Raw genomic sequence first — 14,790 nt, 5'->3', positions numbered from 1 at the left:
CCTTGGAATGAGGTATCTTGGCCTTTCTTTACATCCCTTACCACTTTTTCCTCATCCTTTACCATGTCCTTTACTGGATTTTTGGGTGGACTAGTTGAATAATTAGGTAGATAATTTCCCATTGAATAAAGGCCTTAATTCCCATTTGGGTCCAAGCTATGATAGTGTCCTGGCCTTGGAATGAGATATCTTGGCCCTTGTTGGCCCTTGTTTACATCCCTTACCACTTTTTTTCTCATCCTTTACCATGTCCTTTACTGGAGTGGTAATATGTTTACTAGGCAGTTTGGTGTTACTCCTAGTAGGCTATATGATACACTGATCCTTTTTATGTACTGTGTATTATGGGGTGTACGGCCAAACTTTCTGAAATGTCTTCCACATCAGAATGTAAAAACAATTTTTCATTCATGACATGTACTCAAACTAAAAACCCAAGGTCAACAATTAACCACTCACCACTGGCATTAAAGCAGAGAAATCACCATATGCTGAGATCAACATATCAGATCAAAGGAATGCTGAAGATGAACTAGCTACTGCCTCTTTGAACTCTGAGTCCAAAAGTGGCTCTGTAGGACTGCCTCCCATCCATCCCCACAGCAGCCAGGCAGGAAGTGCTTGAGATGCAGCTCATCGGGAGAATAGTCCAACTCCATCCTATGTAGGCTTGAATATTGCCTTACTTAGTCAATTCAAAAAAAGCCTGTTCACATTATGGGCTGATTTCAGCATTTTGTATAGAATTCCTTAGTAATTGGAGTGAGGGTGGGCTTTGGATTCCTCTGGATTTTCATACTATTGCTAAGACCTTTTTGAGCCTCTCACAATACATGCAGTGAAGAATATGGCTCAGTGATGAAACAAAAACAAAACTTCGCACTATACATCATTCTGGAAGGATGATTTCAGAGATTCAGTTGAGTTATAAACTTCTTTTTGGTGAAGGGCATTATGCAGACCCCCACCAGCAGACTATTTTATGCCATGCTGTTTTAGAGCTGGTCCATGAGGTGCTGTGTGTTTGGGAAAAGATTTTAAGAGCTATTAAATTTAAAAGTGGTTTTACAAATGTTTTTCAAGGCACTACAGAGTCACATGTAGATTTCCTGGTTAAACTAATGAACTCAGTTTATAGAAAAGTTAGAGGCAAGGAAGCACATAAAATTTTCAGCTTTTGAGAATGCCAATGAAGACTGCCAGGAGATTTTGTGACCTAAGAGAAAAGTAGAATATGATCAGGTTTTTATGGGCTTGCTGAAATGTTGGGTCCATTGAGCATAAAACTTGTGTCAATACTATGGCAGCCTATTCTGTATGGAGGCAGACTCAGGAGAATTCAGATGGATTAGGCTATCCTTCAAGAGGATACAGAGCCTCCCACAATACCCCCCCCCCCTTTAAAGGGGTCACCTGGACTTTATCCAAGATATGGTAAAGAAAACCATTGGGCAAGAGACTGCTATTTGAGTATCATGTCTTGAGAAACTGGAGAAGTCACTCCCAACCAGGGTGAAAATCAGTTAATTCCAACAACTCCCCTTTGCGTTTTCAGTAAAGTTCAGAATTATGAGATAAACAAGAATAAATAAAATTCTAATATTCTCTGTTAAAGGCAGGGCCCCTGCCCAGCTAAAGAGGTGGCAGTATTTTAAGTAGGCAGAGTTGGGGAAGATAAAGAAGAAAAAATTTAGCCTAAGAGCAGGGTAGCATCTGATCATATTACCAACTACAGGCTTCAGACAATCTAGGTTTGCCTAACACCAGAGACTGTCCTCTTGGTCTCAGGAAAAGGTCTTATAGCACTCGGGCTCTGTAATTAGAGATTTTGGGTTTTTCACAGGTCCTATGTCATTGTCAGAGCATCGCAAAGTGTGTCCTGGCTTCATGTTGCTGTCAGGGTAGGGTGGAATGTAAAATCACCCCAGTTGCAAGTTGTTACTGGTTCTATTGTCATCAGGTTGTCATGGGAACACACAATGGAAGAACTTCAGGGCAGCATGAAAGCCTGGCTCAGTTGCCTGGTATGGTGTGGAAGCCTATGCTAGTTCTGATGATGGGAACCTAAGTTCCACTATACCGCTGATCTCAGAGCAACTGAAGCATAATCAAGTCAACATGATAAATGTTTAAGGTAAAAGGCTCACCTGAAACTAATATTAGAGTTCTTATTCCTAATAGATAGGAACTCCTATCTTACTTAATATTTCCCCATTTTACTGGACTTATACAAAAATAAAAGGATAATTCTACAAAGTACGATTGGAGCACCAGAAAGCTAAGTTGTAATATCTATACCTCAGGTAATGTCATACTCCATAATCCCCAATATACAAGTCTAGTAACAAAATTGTTCCCAAGAAATCCATATAAAGAAATATACAAATCTCCTAATATATTCTACTGAACAAGTCCAAAGGAGCAATAATGCAACTCAGTAAATAAATGCACATAAAATATACATAGTAAAGAAATACACATAAATAAATATACATATCCCCTATGTCTTTTGAATAAATCTGAGGGGGCTAGAATCTGGATTGCTTTTTAAGATAATGAGGTGATCTGTCAGTTTATGGCAGTCAGGATGAGACTGGCTGGAGTCATGAGCCAAGATAGGTTCTTGAGCAAAGGCTCTCTCAAAAAGCGATTTAGGTTGTAATCAGCAGTCCACAATGTTGAGATGTAGGAAACATGGAGTAGGGTGGTGTGTCAGGTCATAAAGGGTATAGAACTATAGGGGTAAAGGGGTATAATAGGGAGGGAAACAGTTCCAGGATAAGTGAACACCTGGAAACAATAGAAAAGGTTTTTCAGAGTGGCAGGCAGGGGATGGGAGAATGTAGGGCAATACAGATGTAAATAAGACTAACATAAAAGTGACCAACATGTATGCACAGATATATAGTGTAGATTAATATCATACATCTGTAAAACTGACCCATCTAGGAATAATACAGTGGTGAGGACATTTTCTAATTCCTAGGAATCACTGCTGGTGAGCGTAGACTTGACTGTAAAAGCATCTGAAGTTATATAGTACATATAACATTGTCAGAAAAATCAGATATTGCAAATCATGTCTTCAGCATATCACAAAAACTTTTTCCAGAAATAATTTTATACAGAAGATTGTAAACAACAGTCTATATCATTGAGCATCATATTACAGGTCTAGAAAGTTCAGGATTCTTTTCACTTAGGACAGTGGTTGGCAAGCCACGAATCGCACACATTTTTTTTTAATTTGTACATTGTTTCTGTCAATTTATTCAAAAAATCTATAGCCAGTTTTCTTAGTTTGAGGATATTTTTTCTATTATGTTCATTTATTTATTTGTTTTTGCAGTTAACTTTTTTTTATTTAAGCACCTTGGTTACAGACATGATTGTGGTTGTGTTTCAGTCATATTTGAGGACACCCCCCCCCATCACCAGTGCTACATTCCCACCACCAATGTACCAAATATCCCTCCTTTCACCACAACCCCACCTGTACTCTAGACAAGCTTTCTATTTTCCTCATACATTCTCAATGTTAGGATAGTTCGCAAAGTAGTTATTTCTCGAAATAAACTCATCATTCTTTGTGGTGAGGTTCATGAAATGGGCTGTAACTTCCAGCTCATTTCTCTTTTGTCTCTAAAAAATTATTGCAAGAATGTCCTGGGCACTATTTCCTTCGAGGTGCAGAAGCTTCGCAGTTTAATATATTCCCATCTGTTAATCTCTGCTTTCACTTGTTTGGAGAGTGCAGTTTCCTCCTTTAAGATGCCTTTAGTCTCGATGTCATGGAGTGTTTTTCTTACGTGTTGTTCCATATACCTTATGGTATCAGGTTTGATATAGAGGTTTTAATCCATTTGGATTTTACCTTCATAAATGATGTTAGCTGGGGGTCTAAGTTCACTTTTTTGCAAGTGACTAGCTAGTTGTGCCAATACCACTTGTTGAAGAGGCTTTCTTTGCTCCATTTAGGATTTCTTGCTCCTTATCAAAAATTAGGTGATTGTATGTCTGGGAAACATTCTCTGAATACTCAAGTCTATTCCACTGATCTGAGGGTCTGTCTTTATTTCAATACCATATTGTTTTGATTACTATTGCTTTGTAGTACAGTTTAAAGTTTGGGAAAGTAATGCCTCCCATATTCTTTTTTCTAATGATTGCTTTAGCTATTCGAGGGTGTTTATTGTTTCAAGTGAATTTCAAAGGTGCTTGATCCACTTCTTTGAAGAATGTCATGGGTATCTTTAGAGGGATTACATTAAATCTGTACAATACTTTGGGGAGTATTGCCTTTTTAATGATGTCAATCCCACCAATCCATGAGCAGGGTATGTGTTTCCATTTCCGTGTGTCCTCTCTTATCTTGGAGCAGAGTTTTATATATATTATATACTTTTCTTTGTATAGGTCCTTCACATCTTTAGTCAAGTTGACTCCAAGATATTTGAGTTTGTGTGGCACTAATGTAAATAGGGTTGTTTTCTTAATGTTCATTTATTCCCTTTTATTATTGGTGTAGAAAGGCCATTTTTGTGTGTTAATTTTATACCCTACCACATTGCTGTATGAGGGTATTGTTTCTAGAAGCTTTTTGGTAGACTCTTTAGGGTTTTCTAAGTAGAGTATCATGTCATCTGCAAACAGTGAGAGCTTGACTTCTTCCTTTCCTATCTGGATTCCCTTCTTATCTTTTTTCTTGCCTAATTGCTATAGCAAGTATTTCCAGTGCTATGTTGAATACGAATGGTGAGAGGGGACAGTCTTGCCTTGTGCCAGAATTAAGAGGGAAGGCTTTTAGTTTTTTTCCATTGAGGATAATATTTGCCACTGGCTTGTGGTAGATGGTTTTAACTATATTGAGAAATGCTCCTTTCATTCCTATCTTGCTGAGAATTTTGATCAACAATGGGTGTTGGACCCTATCAAATGCTTTCTCTGTGTCTATTGATATAATCATGTGATTTTTATTTTTCTTGTTGTTAATGTTGTGTATTACGTTGATAGATTTATGATTGTTAAACCATCCTTGATCTTAATGAAAGATCTTGTTGATGAGGCATTGAATTCTATTTGCCAGGATTTTGTTGAAGATCTTTGCATCTGTGTTCATCAGGGATATTACTCTGTAATTTTCTTTTTTGGTAGCATCTCTGTCTGCTTTAGCTATTAAGGTGATGTTGGCTTCATAAAAGCTATTTGGAAGTTTTTTCGATTTCATGGAAGAGTCTTGCCAGGATTGGTAGTAGTTCCTCTTGAAAGGTTTGAAAGAATTCATTAGTGAATCCATCTGGGCCTGGGCTTTTGTTTTTGAGCAGACATTTGATTACTGTTTTAATATCATCAATAGTGATGGGGTTGTTTAGATATGCTACATCCTCTTTTTCAACCGTAAAAGGTTAAAAGAGTCCAAGAATTTATCCATTTCTTCCAGGTTCTCATTTTTAGTGGCATAGAGTTTCTCAAAGTAGTTTTTTATTACCCTTTGAATCTCTGCAATATCAGTAGTGATCTCCCCTTTTTCATTTCTAATATGAGTTATCAAATTTTTCTCTCTTTCTTTGTGAGTTTTGCTAATGGTCTATCAATCTTGTTTATTTTTTCGAAGAAACAACTTCTGCTTTTGTTAATCTTTTGGATTGTTTTTTGGGTTTCCACTTTGTTGATTTCTGCTCTCAGCTTTGTTATTTCCTTCTGTCTCCCTATTTTTGGTTCCTGTTGAGCACTTTATAATTCTATGAGCTGCGTCATTAAGCTATTCAGGTAGGCCCCTTCTTCCTTCCTTATGTGTGCTTGCATAGCTATAAATTTTCCTCTCAGGACCACTTTTGCTGTGTCCCATAGGTTCTGATAGTTTGTGTCTTTGTTATAATTTGTTTCCAAGAAAGTTTTGATTTCCTTTTGATTTTATCTCGAACCCAATGGTTATTCAGGATGAGGCTGTTTAACTTCCAGGTGTTAAAGTTTTTCTTCTGTGTCCCTTTGGAATTCACATATAATTTCAGATCCTTGTGGTCAGCAAAGGTAGTCTGCAAAATTTATATCCTCTTGATATTATGAAGGTATGTTTTATGTGCCAGAAAGTAGTCTATCCTGGAGAACATCCTATGTACATTGGAGAAAAATGTGTGTTCAGGTTTCTGAGGGTGGAGTGTCCTATATATATCTACTAGGCCTCTTTCTTCCATTTCTCTTCTCAGGTCTAGTATATTCTTGTTGGATTTCAGTCTGGTTGACCTTTCAAGTGTTTACAAAGCCATGTTGAGGTCTCCACAATTGTTGTGTTATTATTGATATTCTTTTTCAGATTTGTCAACAATTGTATTAAATATTTTGCTGGCCTTAGGGGAGGAACAGAGGAAGGGGCCGGGCAGATAACTGGCTTCCAGTGCCTTGATCCTGGAGGCGAGCTCTTCCCAGGTATGGGGTTAGGGGACACCCCATTCTGGAGGCTTACTCCCTAGCTTGGGAGGTGCTGGGAGGCTTGGCAGCCCCCCCAGCCATTTCCCTATTTCTTCCCTACTCCAGGTCTTCCCTGGTTGCCGGCCCAGGTGGACTCTATCGTGATCCTCAGGCTTTCACCCTTTCTCTCCTAATACTAAGGGGGGGACACATGGGGTGGATGATGGGCCAATGCAGCACTGATATATGTTGGGACATTATGTTGTGACATTCACTAGTATTTTTTTCCTCATTGGTCTCTATTTCAAAAACCACGCGGGGGTACCATATATATTCAAAATAAAAATGGGAGGATGGTTTCTCAGGGTGGGAAGAGACTAGCTCGGATGACGGTACCATATATTTTCAAAATAAAAATGAGAGGATGGACTCTCAGGTTGCAAGAGGCCAGTACTATTTACCTACTCGTTTACTCTCAGCGGCCTCTTGGCCTCTTCCTTCTTTCATTGTGTAACTGTACTTGCTACCATACTAGGTTTCTGATTAATTCCCAGAAATGGAGACAATTGAGTCCACTGTCTTAGTTATATTGTTTATTTTTCCCACTTTTTATCTTTTCTCCTCTTTGTGAACTGTTCAATAAGGTATTGTGGTGAAAGAGTCCCTCTCTATCTTTCCTTCCCTTTGTTATTTATTAAATAGGAAGTTTGTTGAAGTGTTCCTCTATTTAATGTTTATATAAGAACCAAGTCAATTGGATTGTTGGACTTGTTCTAGCATCCCCATAGGCACCAATCTTGCCATGTGATACTGTTCTTCCTTTGCATAGGCACATTAAAATGGGAAATTATATACAAACACATTCTTATCTTATAGAGATGGGAATACACAAATTTTCTTAAATGGTGACAATTGTGTCCACTTCTTAAATTAGATTGTTTATTTTTCCCACTTTTTATATATTTTTTCTCTTTGTGAATTGTTCAATAAGGAATTTTGGTGAAAGGGTCCCTCAGTTTAATGCTTATGTTTGAACGAGGTCACGGGGATTGTTGGACTTGTTCTTGCGCCCCCCTTATGCTCTGATAATGCCAGGTGGCATTATTCCTTGTTTGCATGGGCACATTAAAATGGAAAATAATATAATACAGATAAGTTCTTATCTAATAGAGATAATATCTAATAGATAATATCTAATAGAGATAAATCTAATAGAGATAGTAACACACAAATCTTGTGGTGCAATAGAACCTTACACACCCTGAACATTGACATGATGACCTGGCATAGGCCTCAGAGGTTTGGGCATTCTCCAATCACCCCTGAACCAGGGAAGCCATCTATGAAACATCCAAAGTTGTCTATGACATCTCCTGGAAGCAATCCTCTACCAGGGAAGACCCTACTGCTGCTCTGACATTGATATACTCAAAAGAGTCTTCCCTTAACACTGAGAAGATTTAAACAACAACAACGACCTGCATACTGGACAGGGCTCTCTGCATTGCCCTTTAATTGTGGGTTGAAATTAGATGCCGCTCCGCACCATCCTGACTTCAATGTAGGATATACAGATTCCAGGATCTTCAATACAGAAACATGATACCAACAACGTGACTGTGTGAAAAATAAAACTGTATTAGCACTACAGACAATGACCTGGATTTGACAAACTAGTTTGCCTGGAGCCTAGAATTGGTCTTATGTCAGGAAACTTCAGGAGTAGGATCTCCTTGTATTTAGGCCAAAGTTTTTCCTTTCCATGTCCCCCATACTTTGGTGGGCCAATGCAAATGATAATTGCCACTCAAACATTGTTTTTACAGTGCTCCTTTGACTCTAAACTTTTAAGAAACCACTAGTAAAAATATCTGGAACTGCAAAAAAAAAAAAAAAAAGGTTTACATTAGTGTTAACATATATGCTTTTAGTTACACTAGCATTCTGGGGGATAAAGGAGGAAGATAAGGGATATATGCTTGGGAACAGGGATGAAAAAAAAGTGTAAAGAGCAGCATATGGCTCATAAGCCGTGGCTTGCTGACCACTGACTTAGGACATAATTGTAAATAAATTGTCAAATCATTTTCATAATAAGCACTGTAATGAGTCTATAGCATCCAAGATCCTTCTCCAGTGATTACTGTGGACAAAAATTACAACATCTATGTATAGTCAATTTTAAAATGATTTGTTAATAACATTAATTTGTTTACATTCTTATAATAAGCATAGTAATAATAGTTTAAAGTATAGATCACTGTAATGTGTAGCTAGAGTATCCAGCTTTTTTCTCCATTAGAAATATATTGCGGGGCCGGGAAGGTGGCGCTAGAGGTAAGGTGTCTGCCTTAAGCGCTAGCATAGGACGGACAGCGGTTTGATCCCCCGGCATCCCATATGGTCCCCCCAAGCCAGGGGCAATTTCTGAGCGCTTAGCCAGGAGTAACCCCTGAGCGTCAAATGGGTGTGGCCCAAAAACAACAACAACAAAAATAAATATATTGCATACATATTAGTTTGAAATTTGGTTACTAATATATTATGATAGTGAGCAATGTAATGAGAGTCCATGGTGTCCAAATCCCTTCTGCAGAGATTCATGTGGGTAAGAGAATTAGAACATTATTATAGACATCTATGATACAGTTAGCTGAACACCTGCTTTAATTTCTGCAGCTGTATCCATTGAAGTATAAAAGAAGATATAAACTGAAAAACATTGCATAGAAGAGCTGGGGATATCCAAAACTTCGTGATCATTGAACTTAAACCACATTTTCTTGCTTTAGTTTTACAATAGGCCATGTAGTGACCTTTGTCTAGTTCACCATAATGATTAAAAACAGAAAATATGTTGTGTTTTTCAGAGTTGTTTTTAGAATTAATAACAAACTGCGACAAGTCAGGAATTTCTTGGGGAAATCCATGTAAGTCTGTAAATTTTGCTTCTGCCTGTCATTGTAGGACGAGTTTCAGATGTATTAAAACCAGAGATAATGCTTTTCAAATTATTATCTTTTTTAGAGAATCCTACTATGCTTTGCAGCGAGTGCAATAAAACCTGCTATTATCTGTCAGTTTTTCTTCTTTTGAAAAAAACTTGAGGCAATCGTAGGTGTACACTAACTTGTGGATACTAGTGGCAAGAAAAAATGCATGAAATCTCAAATGTCCCAGACTTTTTGTGACAGAAGAGGCACTGGACTATGGATTTGAACTGGCCTTGAAAATGCATAACAAAAAGATTCATTGAGCTGCTTGTATCTCTGCCAAGCATGCTCCTCAGCATTTAAGACATTGAGATTATAATTACTTTTTACTCTTTATGTCTTTTGAATATGCTTGAATATGTCCCTTGGATTTATTTAGGTCTTCATGAAGACTATATATTAGAAGTAGTTCATGTGAAACTTGTTGGCTACACCTGCAAATTTGTCATTGATCTTTCAATAGTCATCTTAAAGTCTTTTGGAAAGATATGCCTATGCTGTCCTGTCCACAGGGCTTTCATGATTTTGCCGAATTTTTCTGTTACTTTACCTTTATGTCCCAACATATTTGACCTGTTAAGATAATCTTTATAATGGTTTTGGTTAAAATAATCAGCCAAACGTGAAGTGTTACTCAGGCACTGTAATATTGAGTTCATGTAACAAGTGTTTTTTTTTTTTAAATTATGAAGTCCAATGAGAGCTGGACCAGATCCTTCAAAACAGAACTGAAAGTCTGAATCTGGTCACTCCTAATCTCTGCCTTATTGTAATATGTCAACCTGTTGAGGCCAGCTGACAAATGGTGTGCTCAAGGAAGACTCTAAGCCACTCTCTCATGCAAATGCAAAGGGTTTATTCCAGCATGCTGGGGCTCAACACAAAATGAAGCGAAAAGCCTCAGACCAAGATGTGAGGGCTTTTTATAGGCTTTGTTAGCCATCTGCAAAAGTAGCTATTAATCATCAACAAAAGGAGTTATTAACCTTCAAGCAGAAACAGAGTAAACTTTACATATCTCTAGGATTTACAGGCTGTTACATATCTCCAGGATTTACAGGCTGTTAAGGGTGGGGGGCAAAGGGAGAAATCGGCTTCCTTTTCAAACCATTTGTCACAATTACCTGTTGGGGTTGCTTATGGTTTCTTTTTCTATTTCTCTTGGGTAGTCTTGTTGGATCTGGGAAGGAGTAGGAATGTTTCAACTTGGAGGGTTCTTTATCCTGTTCAGCAGAAATCTATAGCTTTATTTCATCATTTTTGAGAATTCTGTTTCTTACTAGGTGTAGTGAGACCCAGAGTTTTTTGGTGGGACTGCCATCTGTAGAAATATAAGCATTTCCTTTCCCTTTAAGATTATCAGCTATTAATTCCTTATTTGTTTTTACCAAGATATGTGAACTGACTTTTTTGGAACCAGTTTATCTTCTTGACAGTATCTTTTTGTAGCTGTGTGTGGCTCTTCTTGGAGGTAAATTCAAGAAGGTTAGTGGAAATATTGTTAAGGATAGAAGGTCAGTCAGTGACATAACCCATTTTACTTTTTATTGTAATAATTAAATTTTGAGGGAACTGTGAGCACATTCAACTATGCCTTGTCACTGGAGATTATGGGGAATACCTGTGAAGTGTTTGATTTGCTATTCTTTGCAGAATGACTGAAAGGTTTTACTAATGTAGTCTGGGCCAGTTTTGATGATATGAGAGAATGTCCATGACAGAAAAAACATTGTAGTAAGAAGGAACAGACAGCCTTAGCTCTTTCAGAAGTCATAGGAAAAATTCATATAAAATGAGAAAATGATACTTGAAGATATGGTTTGTTTAGAAAATAGTTAAGATGAGAAACATCCATTTGTCATAGTTCATTTGTCTGCAGAACCTAGGGATTGGCTCAGTTCTGAGTGAGGTTTTAGTCAAAGGAGCACAGATATTATATGCCTTGACAATATGTCTGGCTTGTCACCATGAGATGTGATAATGCACATGAAGGTAATGGACATTTGTGTGTATGACTTGATGCTGTTCTATACGTGAAATGAAAACAGGTGCTGCCTGGTGATCAGCAGTTTCATTTCCTTGAGCCATCAGCAATGAGAGGCCAAAATGAGATTGAATATGAGTAATAAAAATAAGGTCAGAGAACTTTTTCAAAGCACATTGTAGTTGCTGAAGCAATTCATAAAACACATGGTTATTGACATTTAGGAAAGCAGTAACATTTTCAGAAAAGACCAACCATATATGTGGAGTCACTTACCACATTACATGTGTCTGAGACCTGTGAAAATAAGAAAAAAGGCAAGTTCCATTTGTTAGGCAGACTTAAATTTTGTAGGCACATTTGTGGTCAATGAGAGTGATACCACCTTTTCCTGAGGATTATCCATCAATACAAAACGTGGGGTCATGGATGAAAGCTGAATTATTGAAGATAATACAATATGATTTCTTCTGAAGAAAATTCCAGGCTCTTCCAGACAGGTAATGAATGGAAGGAGATTTTCCAAGAAATCAACTAAATCTCTTTAAAGAGCCTGGCTGAGGAACAGAATAAATTCAATTTTCTTCATGTAATAGACAGGACTATAATTTCATAATTGTAGCCCAGCAGGACAAGTATCCTCAGTCTTCCTTTGATTATTGAGCAGCTATTAACTCTAAATATGGCAGCAGGATTTGAAGCTATTTGTTGCATAAGTAGAAACATTCTAATGATCCCAGTAATTGGGCTATGACGTGGTTGGGTGTTAGAAAATTGCAAAGATCAGTAACCATATTTTTCCAAGTGTGAAAAGAAGAGTAAATACAGAATGATATCACTTATATATGATATTTAAATTAACTGCATGAAGCAACTCAATGATCTACTTGGTAGTTGTTTTGAACACAATTAGCCCCAGAATACAGCAAGGAAAAAAGAAGCTATTGAGTGGAAGAGGAGAAACACAAAAAACTCATATTCTCTTTGTACTTCCAAGAAACATTCAGCAATAAAAACAGTTGTTTATATTGAGCAATTGTCTAACCATCTACTCTTTATAGATGACTATGATAATGTCCTAAGGCTTTTATATACAGAAACTGCCACAGAATGCATTTGAAAGACATGGACTTTCACGATAGTGCTTGATATAAGAAGTTTGAATGTCTTAATTTTACTATTTCTATAATAAATCTTTGACATTTCAGTCCACAGTGGTACTTGAAGATATAGGTGGGTCACCTTGGTTCCACAGTGCAATGCTATAGTATATTATATTTAGAAGAAAGTGCTCATTAAGGTAATGTCACAAAATTTCTAATCTATTCATTTTCTACTTATGACTGATAATATAATTCAATATTTATGTCCCCACATAACAATGGAATATGGAACTGCGTGCCATTAACTCCTGCTACAGAGATTATCCATTGAATATATTATTGAAATCTGTTTTCAATTATAGGTAGTTTACCATTATATCATAATGCTCATGATTTTAATTTGCCTTTAGGAAAGGCTCCTGGATGCTCAAGACCACCTAGACAGTTCTTCATGGTTTAGACTCCTCTTACACTGCTTATTATTTTATTGCTTAAAGTTTACCTCACCAATGATGATTGGCCTAGAAAATGGAAAAACTTTCCATTTGACTTGCTAGCTTTACATTTCTTAAGTGTTCTGACCCATTTCACGTGCTCTGCTTTTCTTTTCTTTTTCTTTTTTTGTTTTTTTTTTGGGGGGTTACACCCGGCAGCTCTACACTCAGAAATTGCTCCTGGCAGGTTCGGGGGACCATATGGGATGTCAGGATTTGAACCACTGCCCTTCTACATGCAAGGTAAATGCCCTACTCCATGCTATCTTTCCGGCCCTGTGCATCTGCTTTTCAACTGTAACCCATGGATTCATCCTCAGTGTCTGTCTATGTGTGCACATGAGTGAATGTGTTGGCCACCTCAATGTCTGTCTAATGTCCATCTGTAACATACATAATATAAAGTCTTTCTATGTTGGATATTGTCCTTTCTTTTGTTATATAACCCTTCCTTTTCCAACTCAACTTTACCATCTTACAAATACTTTTCCAGCCCTTCATGCTCTCACCCCAGATCTGTTATTTCCCCCCATTTAACTCTTTTTACTCTCAGTCCTTAATCCCCAGGAACAGGAACATTCTCCCCACACCACCCAGCTGCCAACCAGCTCCCAAAGTGAAAAGATAGATTCCCAGCCCACGTTGCCTCAGCCCAAGAAGAAGCTGCCACCACCTCTGCTGCTGATTTGCTCTCGGTGACCCCTTTTTCCCACCTTCCTCTATTATCAAGTGTTGCTTACTACCAGATTTAGTTTCTTAGAAGCCCTCAGCTCATGGACATTTCCTGAAATGTGACTTCTGGGAGCTATTTTTCAGACTCCACAAGTTCATGTTGCAGGCTGAAGCTATGCTCCAGATTTTATTTCAAAAGATTTAAAGGGACATGTATATCTCCTTTAACTATTTCTTTAGACATACTTACTTAATAGGTATAATACTTATTGTTTCATTTATGTAGCTGTAGTTTTCCCCATTTCCTTTTTGGTATCTATCTAGTAGGAAATTCTAGTAGATAAGTCCCTCTTGTGCTTCGAGTCCTTGTTAGAACCAGGATATTGGGATTTTTTTGGCTTTTTTTTTTAACTCCCATATGCACAAGTAGTATCATGTGTCATTGATTCTTTTCATATAGGCACATTAAAATGGGGAAATCTTACATGTGGAAATGAGTTCTTATCTAATAGGGATAGGAACACATACATTATATATTAAAGTGGGACTTTATACCCTGTAAACTTGTTTATTTTTTGTTGCTTGTTCTGTTTTGTTTTTTGGTTGTTCTTTTTTATTCTTGTTCTTTTTGTACTTTAGTTGTTACTGCCCTATTGTTTTTTGTTTTTGTTTCTAGGTTTGTTTGTTGTTGTTTTTTTGCTTGTTTTGTTACCCTCCCCCCTTTTTTCTTCCCTTTCTCCTTCTAAAGAAAAATTTATAACATCTAAACGGACTCCCTCTAGTTCCCTTTTTTTCTTTATCTCCATTTGTTTTTGTTTTTCTTTTCTTCTCCTTTATGTTTTCATATATCTCCAACAGAACAACATTTTTTAAATCAGCTTGTTCAGCCTCACAATTTGAGGTGGACAAAAGGATGGTACCAAGACCAGACAGTCAAATGAACATTCAGTGGAAATAAAAAATGATCAGACTTGAACACCAAACCCATAGTCAACGACAACAGAATTGATACCCAATTTGCAACAAGCTGTACAAGTGGGGAACAGTTACACTAGCATTATTGGGGGTAAAGGAGGGAAAGATGGAATGCATACTGGGAACAGGGGTGAAGGGAAAACATAAGTAGTGGTGGGAAT

This window comes from Suncus etruscus, chromosome 4 (genome assembly GCF_024139225.1).
Source record: "Suncus etruscus isolate mSunEtr1 chromosome 4, mSunEtr1.pri.cur, whole genome shotgun sequence".
NCBI lineage: Eukaryota > Metazoa > Chordata > Mammalia > Eulipotyphla > Soricidae > Suncus > Suncus etruscus.
Note: the sequence above shows the minus strand (reverse complement) of the source record.